Here is a 15304-nt window from a genome sequence, read left to right as displayed (position 1 = left end):
TCTAACAATCAGCAAATATTTCATGCATGCATACATATATCATGAGGTCTTTTCATAGGTTGTAATGGGGTTAGGGTCAAGGTAGGATGCATATTTGGTTAAATGAGCTTGGAATTTGAATCTTTGATAAGCTTAAACTTTCCACTTAACCCATATAATAACCTATACAATTAAATTCTACTCTAACTACCCATTCTACTCACTTTTTCACATACTCATGCATCCCTTTTCATTTCACAACACTTATGCATTGATCTTATTGAGCTTCGCTTTGGGGCATTTTGTCCCCTTTTTATTATTTTTCTTCTTTTTTTTTCTTTTCTTTCTTTTTCTATTTTTTTTCTTTTCTTTTCCATATTGTTTTTTCTTTTTCTTTTGTTCTTTTTTTTTTCTCATTTTTTTATTTCTATATACAAGAGCATCAATGCATAAGGATTTACATTTGATCAATACATGAGTATGTACCCAATTCCCAATATTTTCAATAACAATACACAATACCCTTTTATTCACCCAATGTCCCAAGGTTCCCACACTTGAATGATATTCACACACACTAGCCTAAGCTAATCAAAGATCCAAATTAAGGGACAATTATTGTTTTTCGCTTTAAGGCTTGTAATGTGCTAAAATAAGAATAAGTGGGTTAAGCGTAGGCTCAAAGTTGGCTAACAATGGGAGATAAAAGGTAAGGCCATTTGGGTAAGTGAGCTAATGAAATGATGGCCTCAATCATATAAATGCATGAATACACAAAATAATGGACATAAAGAATCAAACAAATCAAAGATTACAATCATAGAAAGAGAATAATGCACACAAGAAGGAAAAATAAGTGGTTATAAGATGTAACCACGCTATTAGGCTCAAGTCTCACAAGCTTGTATTCTTAGCTCAAAACATGATCCATAATATATATAATTCAAGCAAGTTCTATGAAAAGTTTTCACTCAAATCAATTGAGGTGCCCTATAGATAGAAATCCTTGAAAAATTTCATTATTTTGACTAAGCTTATTGTGTATACATATGCAAAAATAAGAAAATGAAAGTAAAAAAAATCCTAAAAACCTAAAATGAAATGCAAAAGTGTTGGGATTAGAAATTTGTCACCCAAAATCGCCGATCGGTTGGACGACCTCCCCACACTTAAAAGTTTGCACCGTCCTCGGTGCACTCAAAGATGAGCAAGGGGGTACGGCGAATCTCCAGATTGCTGCGTGTTCTTAGTCTTGCTTCCATGTTTGCTTGTGGTGCATTTATCATGAAAAACAAAAATACAACACCATAAGATGAGAAGATATAAAAGCAAGGAAGCATACATTGTTGGAATGAGGTGAATCACTAGAATGATGTGGGTGAATTAGTGTGACATTAAGAAATATTAGGTGTGTGAATTCTAAATTGCGCGGTTTAGAATACACATTAGCATAAAAGCTATGTCACAAAAGAAGCATGCACTTCACTTATCCTAGTGTGCTTGAGATGCTTTAAGTGAACTTGTAAGGTAAAACAAGCATTATCGAAGCATAAAAACATTCAAGCCAAACACATATGGATGCATATAATCATGAACACAATGCATTAAGGTAAATGCACAACATCATCCATCAAGAGGTTGCCTAATCGAGGGAAAAGGATCCAAATCACATGATGGCTAGCTACAACATGCAATTCAAAAGAGTTATAAGCTCGAAGACAATTCTCATCACTTGGTATTTTTCAAAAGGTAAGCATGAAGAACTCAAAACCAAGTAACAAAATATAACCTCAATCATAGAATCCAACAAAGATTATCTAAAAACATTCATGCTAAAATAGCATTTAGGCAATAAGGGATATAGCAATGTATAGTAAACAAAGTCAATACTCCAACACTTATGATGAAAAGAGAGAAAAAAAAATGAAAACTAAACTAAAACTAACTAATCAACTAACTAACTAACTAATTAACTAAATAAAATAAATGGTTATCCATGGTGTTTGGAAGTGTTGGATGAGGGGTAGGAGAAGGGAAGAAGAAAGGAGAAGGAAAGAATTGGAAAGAGGATTCTTCATATGGGATATGCCTTGGAAGGATTTTTGACGGTTTATAAATTCACTAATAAAATCTCGTTGTAAAGTATAGTTTCTAAACCAAGCAATAATCCTTTCATACAAAAAGTTGTTTGTCACTAGTACAAACCCCTAAAATTTATAAACCGAAGTATTGGACCTTGGGTCGTTCTCCCTAGGAATTGTAATGAAGTGTCTTGTTATCGGTTGTGAGTTATATTTGGGGTTTTTTAGGATTTTTAGACAAGAATTATAAATGGCAAGAAAAGTAAACTAACAACTATAAAAGGCTCTTGGTAAGGTGTAAGAACTAGAAGTCCTATCCTAGTTATCCTTCTCAATTGTGATGAGAATTGTTCATTGCTACCACTTAGTTAACCCTTACTAAATAAAGGAAAGTCAAGTGGATGAATTGACTTGAGCCACAAGTTCTAGCCAACTCCCAAGGAAAGACTAGCTTTAGTGCACCCCAAACCAATTAGCAATCTCTCCAATTATCAATCAACAAAGGAATTAGATAACTCAAGTGTCACTAATTACTCTACCTAGGCCAAGAGGAACAAAATCTACACTAAAACTAAAAGAGACATTTCAACAAACACATAAAGTGCAATAGAAGTAAACATTATTAAATGCAAGAATTAAAGGAATCTACAACTACAAAAACAAGAGATCAACAATAGAAAAGCAAAGAAGACACATTTATTATGAATTACCTCTTATTGAATTGGAGGAATGTAGAAGGAACAATACTAGATCTACAACAAAATATAAGAACAACATAAAGGAAATTACAACAAAAGAATAGAAGAAGATTGAATGTAGCAACAAAAAATTGAGAGATATAAGTGGAAGAAAGCAAAGATCAAAACTTAAATCTAAGAACTAAACCTAATCCTAATCCTAATTCTAGAGAGAAGTGAGAGCTTCTCTCTCTAGAAACTAACTCTCACTACTAAACTAAGCTAAAACTAAACTAATGGTAACTAACTTCTAAAGTATGAAAAGTATCCCATTCCCCCTTCAATCCTTGGCCTAAATAGCATCAGAAATGAGTTGGATTGGGCCCACAAGGCTTTAGAATTCGCTGGCCACATTTTGCTTTAAGTGAACCAGGTGGCAGCAACGGCGCGTGCGCGTACTATGCGCGTACGCGTCACCATGCGGGGTTCAACCATATCAAATCTTATATCGTTTCGAAGCCCTAGATGTTAGCTTCCCAACCCAACTGGAACCGCATCATTTGGATCTCTGTAGCTCAAGTTATGGCCGATTAAGTGCGAAGAGGTCGGGTTGACAGCTTTTGCGTTTCCTTTATTTCTCCATAAGTTCTCCATTTCTACATGATTTTCCTACATTCCCTTGGTCCAATCCTTGCCTCCTAAATCTAAATCACTTAGCAAACATATCAAGGCATCTAATGGAATCAAGGAGAATTAGATTTAGCTATTTTAAGTCCTAAAAAGCATTTTTTCACTCTTAAGCACAATTAAAGGAGAAGTTATAAAACCATGCTATTTCAATGGATAAATGTGGGTAAAAGGGTATAAAATCCCCTAAATCAAGCACAAGATAAACCCTACAAATGGGGTTTATCAGATGCTAAGAAAATGCCCCTCTGAAATGTTTTTAGAGTGGGTATAGTTAGACATCTTCTACTATGGGCTTACAGAAAAAGCTCAGATGTCCCTAGACCACTCAGCTGGTGGATCTATACACATGAGAAAAATAATTGAAGAGGCTCAAGAACGCATAGATACAGTTGCTAGAAATCAACATCTGTACTCAAACAGTGAGCCCTCCATAAAAGAAGAGGCTATGGCAGTAACTACTGATCCTAATCCTCAAGAACAGATTGTTGAACTTAATCAGCAATTACTCCTTATGACAAAATAATTAGCAGAATTCAAAGAGATGCTCCAAGACACTAAAAATGCTAACAAGAATATAGAAGCACAATTGAATCACACAAGACAGCAGCTATCTAAACAGATAACAGAAGAATGCCAAGCTGTCCAACTAAGGAGCGGGAAGACATTGAATAACTCAGCTCAAAGTAGCAAAAAGTCAAGAAAGGAACAAATGATAGAGGATGACCAAACCACTGCCCAAAATCCCTCTGAGGACATCAAGAGCCCAGAGAGGAATAACTCTGGCGTTCAAACGCCAGAAAAAGGGGAAAAATGGCGTTAAACGCCCAATGGATGCCCAAATCTGGCGTTCAGATGCCAGAAAAGGGTGGGAACCTGGCGTTAAACGCCCATTCAGCCCCCATTCCTGGCGTTCAAACGCCAATGAGGGATCAGACACCTGCAAGTGGTGATAGTAACCCCTCTAAGAAGGCTTCTCAAACCACTTCTGTAGGGAATAAACCTGCAGCAACTAAGGATGAAGAATATAAAGCCAAGATGCCTTATCCTCAGAAGCTCTGCCAAGCGGAACAGGATAAAAAATTTGCCCGCTTTGCAGACTATCTCAGGACTCTTGAAATAAAGATCCCGTTTGCAGAGGCACTTGAGCAAATACCCTCTTATGCTAAGTTCATGAAAGAGATCTTAAGTCATAAAAAGGATTGGAGAGAAACTGAAAGAGTGTTTCTTACTGAAGAATGCAGTGCAATCATTCTAAAAAGCTTACCAGAAAAGCTTCAAGATCCAGGAAGCTTTATGATACCATGCACATTAGAGGGTGCTTGCACCAAGACAGCTCTATATGACCTTGGAGCAAGTATCAACCTAATACCTGCATCCACTATCAGAAAGCTTGGATTGACTGAAGAAGTCAAACCAACCCGGATATGTCTTCAACTTGCTGATGGCTCCATTAAATATCCATCAGGCATCATTGAGGACATGATTGTCAAGGTTGGGCCATTTGCCTTTCCCACTGACTTTGTAGTGTTGAAAATAGAGGAGCATAAGAGTGCAACTCTCATTCTAGGAAGACCTTTCCTAGCAACTGGACGAACTCTTATTGATGTACAAAAAGGGGAAGTGACCCTGAGAGTCAATGAGGATGAGTTCAAGTTAAATGCTGTCAAAGCTATGCAGCATCCAGACACATTAAATGACTGCATGAGCACTGATATTATTGACTCTTTGGTGGAAGAGATCAATATGACTGAGAGTCTTGAATCAGAGCTAGAGGACATCTTTAAAGATGTTCAGCCTGATTTGGAGGAACCAGAGGAAATAAAAGAACCTCTAAAAATCCCTCAAGAAGAGGAGAAACCTCCTAAACCAGAGCTCAAACCACTACCACCATCCCTGAAATATGTATTTCTGGGAGAGGGTGACACTTTTCCAGTGATCATAAGCTCTGCTTTAAATCCACAGGAAGAGAAAGCACTAATTCAAGTGCTAAGGACACACAAGACAGCTCTTGGGTGGTCCATAAGTGATCTTAAGGGCATTAGCCCAGCAAGATGCATGCACAAAATCTTATTGGAGGATGATGCCATGGCAGTGGCTCAACCACAGAGGCGGCTAAATCCAGCCATAAAGGAAGTGGTGCAGAAAGAGGTCACTAAGTTACTAGAGGTTGGGATTATTTATCCTATTTCTGATAGCCCCTGGGTGAGCCCTGTCTAAGTTGTCCCCAAGAAGGGAGGCATGACAGTGGTTCATAATGAAAAGAATGAACTGGTTCCCACAAGAACAGTTACAGGGTGGCGTATGTGTATTGACTACAGAAGGCTCAATACAGCCACCATAAAGGATCATTTTCCTTTTCCATTCATAGACCAGATGCTAGAGAGACTAGCAGGCCATGAATACTACTGCTTTTTGCATGGCTATTCAGGCTACAACCAAATTACAGTGGATCCTCAAGACCAAGAGAAAACAGTATTCACATGTCCATCTGGAGTATTTGCTTATAGAAGAATACCTTTTGGTCTATGCAATACACCTGCAACCTTTCAGAGGTGCATGCTCTCTATCTTCTCTGATATGGTAGAGAAGTTCCTGGAAGTCTTCATGGATGACTTCTCAGTATTTGGAGACTCATTCAGCTCCTGTCTTGATCATCTAGCACTTGTCTTGAAAAGGTGCCAAGAGACTAACTTGGTCTTAAACTGGGAAAAATGTCACTTTATGATGACTAAAGGAATTGTCCTTGGACACAAAATTTCAAGCAAGGGGATAGAGGTGGATCAAGCCAAGGTAGAGGTAATTGAGAAATTACCACCACTTGCCAATGTTAAGGCAATCAGAAGCTTTCTTGGGCATGCAGGATTCTATAGGAGGTTCATAAAGGATTTTTCAAAAATTGCAAAACCTCTAAGAAACCTGCTAGCTACTGACACGCCATTTGTGTTTGACACAGAGTGTCTGCAGGCGTTTGAGACCCTGAAAGCCAAGCTGGTCACAGCACCAGCCATCTCTGTACCTGACTGTATATTACCATTCGAATTAATGTGTGATGCCAGTGACCATGCCATTGGTGCAGTGTTGGGACAAAGGCATAACAAGCTTCTATACATCATTTACTATGCCAGTCATGTTCTAAATGACGCACAAAAAAACTACACAACCACAGAAAAGGAGTTACTTGCAGTGATTTATGCCATCGACAAGTTTATATCCTATTTAGTAGGTTCAAAAGTGATTGTGTATACTGACCATGCTGCTCTTAAATATCTACTCACAAAGCAGGATTCAAAACCCAGGCTCATAAGATGGGTGTTGCTTCTGCAAGAGTTTGATATAGAAATAAGAGACAGAAAAGGGACAGAGAACCTCGTAGCTGATCACCTGTCCCGGATAGAACCAGTAGCAGGGCCGTCCCTCCCTCCTACTGAGATCTCTGAGACCTTTCCGGATGAGCAACTTTTTTCCATTTAGGAAGTGCCATGGTTTGCAGACATTGCAAATTATAAAGCTGTGAGGTTCATACCCCAAGAGTACAGCAGGTTGCAAAAGAAAAAACTAATTTCTGATGCAAAGTACTACTTATGGGATGAACCATATCTCTTTAAGAGATGTGCAGACAGAATGATCTGCAGATGCGTCCCTAGAGAGGAGACACAGAAGATCCTGTGGCATTGCTATGGATCACAGTATAGAGGACATTTCAGAAGTGAGTGAACAGCCACTAAAGTCCTCCAATGTGGCTTCTATTGGCCTACTCTCTATAGAGATGCCCGAGAGTTTGTGCGTAACTGTGACAGTTGCCAAAGAGCTGGTAACTTGCCTCATGGTTATGCCATGCCTCAACAAGGGATCTTAGAGATTGAGTTGTTTGATGTATGGGGTATTGACTTCATGGGTCCTTTCCCACCCTCATAGTCAAACACTTACATTCTGGTGGCAGTAGACTACGTATCTAAATGGGTGGAAGCAATTGCCACACCCACTAATGATACCAAGACTGTGCTAAAGTTCCTCCAAAAATATATTTTCAGCAGATTTGGTGTTCCCAGAGTACTAATCAGTGATGGGGGCACCCATTTCTGCAATAAACAGCTTTACTCTGCTATGGTTCGATATGGAATTAGCCACAAAGTAGCAACTCCGTATCATCCACAGACAAATGGGCAGGCTGAAGTCTCTAACAGAGAATTAAAGAGAATCCTAGAATGGACTGTAATTGCCCGTAGAAAGGATTGGGCAAAGAGCTTGGATGATGCTCTGTGAGCATACAGAACAGCATTCAAGACTCCTATAGGAACTTCTCCATACCAGCTTGTGTATGGCAAGGCCTGTCATCTGCCCATGGAACTAGAACATAAAGCCTACTGGGCAACCAGATTCCTAAACATGGATGCTAAGTTAGCTGGTGAGAAAAGATTGCTCCAGCTAAATAAGCTAGAGGAGTTCAGACTCAATGCTTTTGAAAATGCAAAAATTTATAAGGAAAAAGCAAAAAATGGCATGACAAGAAATTGTCATCCAGAGTCTTTGAGCCAGGACAAAAAGTTCTGTTGTTCAACTCTAGGCTCAGATTATTCCCCGGGAAATTAAAATCCCGGTGGAGGGGACCATATGTGATTACAGGAGTGTCACCATATGGATATGTTGAGCTTCAAGATATTGATTCTGATAAAAAGTTCGTTGTTAATGGACAGAGAATCAAACATTATCTTGAAAGCAATTTTAAGCAAGAATGCTCAAAACTGAGGCTTGAATGAAGCTCAATAAAGGTCCAGCTAAAGACAATAAAGAAGCGCTTGCTGGGAGGCAACCCAGCCATTAGCAAGTTATTTGTCTTAATTAATACTTGTAGAAGTTTGATATACATTTTTCTTCAAAGGTTAATCATCAAAATTGAAGGAATTCACAGAGTTACAGAAGGATTCAGTGCAAAAAGCAGAGAAAAGGAGCTTGCTTGCAAGAAAACGCCAGTAAAGGGCATTTTGGGTGTTAAACGCCAGAATGGGTATCATTCTGGGTGTTTAACGCCAGTAAAGGTACCATTTTGGGCATTAAACGCCAGAATGGGTACCATTCTGGGCATTTAACGCCAGAATTGCAGCATCTTGGGCGTTCAGAAAAACGCCCAGTGATAAAGGGGTTTCTGGCATTTAACGCCAGCCAGGGTACCTGGCTGGGCGTTAAACGCCCATAATGGCCAACAATTGGGCGTTAAACGCCATAATGGATACCATTCTGGGTGTTTAACGCCAGAAAGGCAGGGGAAGGAAATTTTGTTTTCAACTTCAAATTTTTTCGAATTTTCATGTTTTGATTCATACTTTTCTGCATAAACATGTTTCAAACTTTCATCATTCACCCTCAATTTTCAAAAATTCAAACATTTTCTAAATCTCTTTTCAATTTTTTTTCAAATCCTTCCCAAATCTTCTTCAAAAACTTAATTATCTTCTTAATTTCTTTCCAAATCTTTTTCAATTACAAATCTCATCTTTTTCATATCATGATTTTATTTTCTTCCATCAATCATATCTCTATGTCATATCTCTTTCAAATTTTTTGAAATCCCTCTCCTCCTTCTATAAATATACATTCGGCCATCCCGTCCTCTACACTATTCGAATTTGCCTCTTCTCCTCTCTCTCCCCTTTCCTTTCTTTTGCTTGAGGGTGAGCAAACCTCTAAGTTTGGTGTGTTTTTCCGTGATCACTGAGCTAAGACTCATCAAGATCATGGCACCTAAGGGAAAACAAACCAAATCAAGAGGCAAGAAAGAGAATACTCCAAAGAGTCTTTGGAATCAAGAGAGGTTCTTAACCAAAGAACATGCAGACCATTACCACAAAATAATGGGTCTGAGGTCAGTGATCCCGGAAGTTAAATTCAATCTGAAAGAGGATGAATATCCGGAGATCCAAGAGCAAATTCGAAACAGATGATGGGAAATTCTAGCCAATCCTAAGACAAAGGTTGGAAGAAACATGGTTCAGGAATTTTACTCAAATCTGTGGCTGACAGATAAGCAGAGAATAACTGGAACTGCCTTTCATACCTATCGAACCATGGTCAGAGGGAGGCTTATTTACTTCCATCTGGACAAAATAAGAGAGATCTTTAAATTGCCTTAACTACAAGATGATCCAGAATCCTTTAATAGGAGAATGGTGGGAGTAGATAAGGGGTTGGATCAAGTTCTAGAGGACATATGCCTCCCTGGAACTAAGTGGATAACCAATTCAAAAGGTGTCACAAACCAACTCAAGAGAGGAGATCTCAAACCAGTTGCAAGAGGATGGTTGAACTTCATTGGGCGTTCTATATTGCCCACTAGCAACCGCTCTGAGGTCACTATCAAAAGAGCAGTGATGATTCATTGTATTATGCTTGGAAAAGAAGTGGAGATTCATCATCTGATTTCTTGTGAGATTTACACAATTGCAAACAAGAACTCCACTGAAGCCAAACTGGCCTACCCAAGCTTAATTTCTCTGCTATGTAAAGATGCTGGGGTGAGGATGGAAGTAGATGAATTCATCCCAATCGAACACTCAATCACCAAGAAGTCAATGGAAGAACAAGTGCAAGACAACTCCATCAACAGGAGGGCGCAGGAGTTCCTCCCAGAAATTCCTGAAATTGACTACTGGACCCGCCTAGAAGCATCCGTTACCATGCTGCAAGAAGCTATGGAACAACTTAAGGAAGAACAGCAGAATCAAAACTGCATGCTCTGCAAACTGCTGAAGGAACAGGAGAAGCAAGGGCGTGAGCTACAGGAGCTGAAGCGCCAGAAGCTCTCCCTTGAAGGACCAAGCACCCCACAAATTGAGGGAGCATGCACTCCTCAAAATCAAGGTTGTTGAGTCCTAACTCTGTGATAACCTTTATTATTAAGAGTCTATTTTAAGAGTCATTTATTCTTCTGCTTTTAATTTTCTGTCTTCTATTATTATGGGTCTGCGCTTATATTTATTTTTTTGAGTCTTATTTTTATTCCATAATCAAAAAAAATTTAAAGTTTATGTCTTAAAGCTATGAATGTCCTATGAATCCATTACCTTTCTTAAATAAAAAGTATTTTTAATTGAAAAAGAAAAAGAAGTACATGAATTTTGAATTTTAAAACAGTTTAATTATTTTGATGTGGTGGCAATACTATTGTTTTCTGAATAAATGCTTGAACAGTGCGAATTTTTGAAGATGATTGTTTATGAATGTTAAAATTGTTGGCTCTTGAAAGAATGATGGGAAAAGGAAAAATGTTATCTGATGATCTGAAAAATCATAAAATTGATTCTTGAAGCAAGAAAAAGCAGTGAAAAGCTTGCAAAAAAAAAGAGAAAAGAAAAAGAAAGAAAAAGAAAAGCAAGCAGAAAAAGTCAATACCCCTTTAAACCAAAAGGCAAGGGTGATAAAAAGGATCCAAGGCTTTGAGCAGCAGTGGATTGGAGGGCCCAAAGGAATAAAATCCTGGCCTAAGCGGCTAAACCAAGCTATCCTTAACCATGTGCTTGTGGCGTGAAGGTGTCAAGTGAAAGCTTGAGACTGAGCGGTTAAAGTCGAGGTCCAAAGCAAAAAGAAGAGTGTGCTTAAGAACCCTGGACACCTCTAATTGGGGACTCTAGCAAAGCTGAGTCACAATCTGAAAAGGTTCACCCAGTTATGTGTCTGTGGCATTTATGTATCCGGTGGTAATACTGGAAAACAAAGTGCTCAGGGCCACGGCCAAGACTCATAAAGTAGCAGTATTCAAGAATCAACATACATAACTAGGAAAATCAATAACACTATCTGGATTCTGAGTTCCTATAGATGCCAATCATTTTGAACTTCAAGGGATAAAGTGAGATGCCAAAACTGTTCAGAAGCAAAAAGCTAATAGCCCCACTCATCTAATTAATACTAATCTTCATAGATGTTTTTGGAATTCATTGTATATTCTCTTCTTTTTACCCTATTTGATTTTTAGTTGCTTGGGGACAAGCAACAATTTAAGTTTGGTGTTGTGATGAGCGGATAATTTATACGCTTTTTGGCATTGTTTTTAGTATATTTTTAGTATATTTTTATTAGTTTTTATTATATTTTTATTAGTTTTTATTTAAAATTCATTTTTCTGGAATTTACTATGAGTTTGTGTGTTTTTCTGTGATTTCAGGTATTTTCTGGCTGAAATTGAGGGACCTGAGCAACAATCTGATTCAGAGGCTGAAAAAGGACTGTAGATGCTGTTGGATTCTGACCTCCCTGCACTCCAAGTGGATTTTCTGGAGCTACAGAAGCCCAATTGGTGTGCTCTTAATTGCATTGGAAAGTAGACATCTTGGGCTTTCCAGCAATTTTTAGAAGTCCATACTTTGCCCGAGCTTTGATGGCCGAAATAGGCGTTCCAAGTCAGCTCAAGAATTCTGGCATTTAACGCCGGAACTGGCATAAAAACTGGAGTTAAACACCCAAACTGGCACAAAAGCTGGTGTTTAACTCCAAGAAAAGTCTCTACACATGAAAGCTTCAATGCTCAGCCCAAGCATACACCAAGTGGGTCCCGGAAGTGGATTTTTACACTAAACACCCTAGCTTACTCATTTTCTGTAACCCTAGGTCACCAGTTCACTATAAAAAACTACTTTTAGTGATTCATCTTGTACCTCATGACACTTTACACGTTTCTTATTGTATTCTCTACGGCATGAGTCTCTAAACCCCATTGTTGGGGGTGAGGAGCTCTGCTGTTCTTCATGAATTAATGCAATTACTACTGTTTTCCATTCTATCACGCTTGCTTCTATTCTAAGATATTCATTCGCACTTCAACCGGATGAATGTGATGATCCGTGACACTCATCATCATTCTCACCTATGAACGCGTGCCTGACAACCACCTCCGTTCTACCTTAGATTGAATGCATATCTCTTAGCCTCATGAGTCAGATCAGAGTCTTCGTGGTATAAGCTAGAATTATTGGCGGTCATTCCTGAGATCCGGAACATCTAAACCTTGTCTGTGGTATTCTGAGTAGGATCTGGGAAGGGATGGCTATGACAAGTTTCAAACTCGTGATTTTTGGGTGTGTGACAGACGCAAAAGGATCAATAGATTCTATTCCAGCATGATCGAGAACCGACAGATGATTAGCCGTGCGGTGACAGCATATTTGGAACGTTTCACTGAGAGGACGGGAAGTAGCCATTGACAACGGTGATGCCCAACATAAAGCTTGCCATGGAAGGAGCCTTGTGTGCATGAAGAAGAAGATAGTAGGAAAGCAGAGATTCAGAAGATAAAGCATCTCCAAAGCCTCAACCTATTCTTCATTACTGCATAACAAGTATTTATTTCATGTTCTTTTACTTTTTACAATTAAATCTGAGAATTATTGATATCCTGACTAAGAGTTACAAGATAACCATAGCTTGCTTCAAGCCGACAATCTCCGTGGGATCGACCCTTACTCAGTAAGGTATTACTTGGACGACCCAGTGCACTTGCTGGTTAGTTGTGCGGAGTTGCAAAAGTGTGATTGTAATTTCATGCATCAATTTGTCTGCCATCTCTAGTGAGATTCTTGCAGCTTGTACCTCAAAGATTCCCAGTTTCTCCATTACAGAGAGGGGCATGAGGTTTATCTCTGACCCCAGGTCACATAGAGCCTTCTCAAAGGTCATGGTGCTTATGGTACAAGGTATGAAGAATTTTCTGGGATCCGGTTTCTTCTGAGGTAATGTCTGCCTCATTAATGCATTCAGTTCATTGGTGAACAAGGGCGGTTCATCCTCCCAAGTCTCAATACCAAATAACTTCACATTCAGCTTCAAGATTTCTCCTAAATATTTAGCAACTTGATCTTCAGTAATGTCTTCATCCTCTTCAGAGGAAGAATATTCATCAGAGCTCATAAATGGCAGAAGGAAGTTCAATGGAATCTCTATGGTCTCTGTATGAGCCTCAGATTCCTTTGGTTCCTCAAAGGGAAACTCCTTTCTGTCCAGGGGACGTCCCATGAGGCTTTTCTCACTGGGACTCACGTCCTCCTCACTCTCTCCAGGTTTGGCCATGTTGGTCATGGTTATGACCTTGCACTCTCTCTTGGAATTTTCTTCTGTATTGCTTGGGAGAATACTGGGAGGAGTTTTAGTAATCTTCTTACTCAGCTGACTCACCTGTACCTCCAAATTTCTAATGGAGGACCTTGTTTCATTCATGAAACTTAGTGTGGTCTTGGATAGATCAGAGACTATGGTTGCCAGGATAGAATGGCTCTGTTCAGAATTCTCTATATGTTGCTGAGAAGATGATGGAAAAGGCTTGCTATTGCTAAACCTATTTCTTCCACCATTATTGTTGAAGTCTTGTTGAGGCTTTTGTTGGTCCTTCCATGAGAAATTTGGACGATTTCTCCATAGGATTCTCCCATATAATTCACCTCTGCCATTGTAGGATTCTCAGGATCATAAGCTTCTTCTTCAGAAGATGCTTCTTTAGTACTGTTGGATGCAGCTTACAATCCATTCAGACTTTGAGAAATCATATTGACTTGCAGAGTCAATATTTTGTTCTGAGCCAATATGACATTCAGAGTATCAATTTCAAGAACTCCCTTCTTCTGTGGCGTCCCATTATTCACAGGACTCCTCTCGGAGGTGTACATGAACTGGTTATTTGCAACCATTTCAATGAGTTCCTGAGCTTCTGCAGGGATTTTCAGATGAAGAGATCATCCTGCAGAATGGTCCAATGACATTTTTGACAACTCAGACAGACCATCATAGAATATACATATGATGCTCCATTCTGGAAGCATGTCATTAGGACACCTTTTGATCAATTGCTTATATTTTTTCCAAGCTTCATAGAGGGACTCACCTTCCTTCTGTCTGAAGGTTTAGATTTTCACTCTAAGCTTGCTCATCTTTTGAGGTGGAAAGAACTTGGCCAGGAAAGCATTGACCAGCTTTTCCCAAGAGTTCAGGCTTTCCTTAGGTTGTGAATCCAACCATGTTCTAGCTCTGCACAGCAAGAGGGAAAAGCATAAGCCTATAGACCTTGGGATCAACTCCATTGGTCTTGACAGTGTCACAGATTTGCAAGAATTCAGCTAAGAAATGATGAGGATCTTCCAATGGAAGTCCATGAAACTTGCAATTCTGTTACATTAGAGAAACTAATTGAGGCTTAAGCTCAAAGTTGTTTGCTCCAATGGCAGGAATTGAGATGCTTCTTCCATAGAAATTAGAAGAGGGTGCAATAAAGTCACCAAGCATCTTCCTTGCATCTCCACCATTGTTATTGGGTTCGGCCATGTCTCCTTCTTTTTCGAAAATTTCTGTCAGGTCCTCTCTGGAGGATTGTGCTTTAGCTTCTCTTAGTTTTCTCTTAAGAGTCCTTTCAGGTTCAGGATCAGCTTCAATAAGAATGTCTCTATCCCTGTTCCTGCACATATGAAAAAGAAGAGAACAGAAAAGAAGAGAAATCCTCTATGTCACAGTATAGAGATTCCTTTATGTGAGTAGAAGAAGAGAAGAATAGAAGAAGGAGAAGAGAGAGAGAGAATTTCGAATTTTAAAAAGAATAAAAGGAAAATATTTTTGTTTTTATTTTAATTATTAGTTAGAATTCAAAAATTAAAAAGAGAAATAAAATTAAAATTAAAATTTGAAACAATTAGTTAATTAAAAAGAATTTTGAAAAAGTGGGTAGGAGTTTTCGAAAATTAGAGAGAGAATATTAGTTAGGTTGTTTTGAAAAAGATATGATTGAACTAGAAAACTTTTAAAATCAAATAAAAAGTCAAGTAGTTAATTGAAAAAGATTTGAAAATCAAATTTGAAAAGACAGGAAGTTAGAAAAGATTTTGAAAATTGATTTTTTGAAAAAGA

General features: G+C 38.7%; 1 non-coding gene and 1 pseudogene across 1 annotated transcript; one reads left to right on the top strand and one right to left on the bottom strand.

Annotated features, from left to right (window-relative positions):
• The window catches only part of LOC148580722 (uncharacterized), a 113686-nt pseudogene that overhangs the window by 42135 nt on the left and 56247 nt on the right, over positions 1–15304 (bottom strand).
• On the top strand, positions 14224–14331 carry LOC148580724 (small nucleolar RNA R71). Its single transcript, XR_015896131.1, has one exon. It is a non-coding gene; the product is annotated as a small nucleolar RNA R71 (small nucleolar RNA).

The sequence above is a fragment of the Arachis ipaensis genome, chromosome B10, assembly GCF_059453495.1.
Source record: "Arachis ipaensis isolate K30076 ecotype BB chromosome B10, ASM5945349v1, whole genome shotgun sequence".
Taxonomy (NCBI): domain Eukaryota; kingdom Viridiplantae; phylum Streptophyta; class Magnoliopsida; order Fabales; family Fabaceae; genus Arachis; species Arachis ipaensis.
The sequence above is the reverse complement of the archived record's forward strand: the minus strand, read 5'-3'. Positions and strand labels throughout refer to the sequence as shown.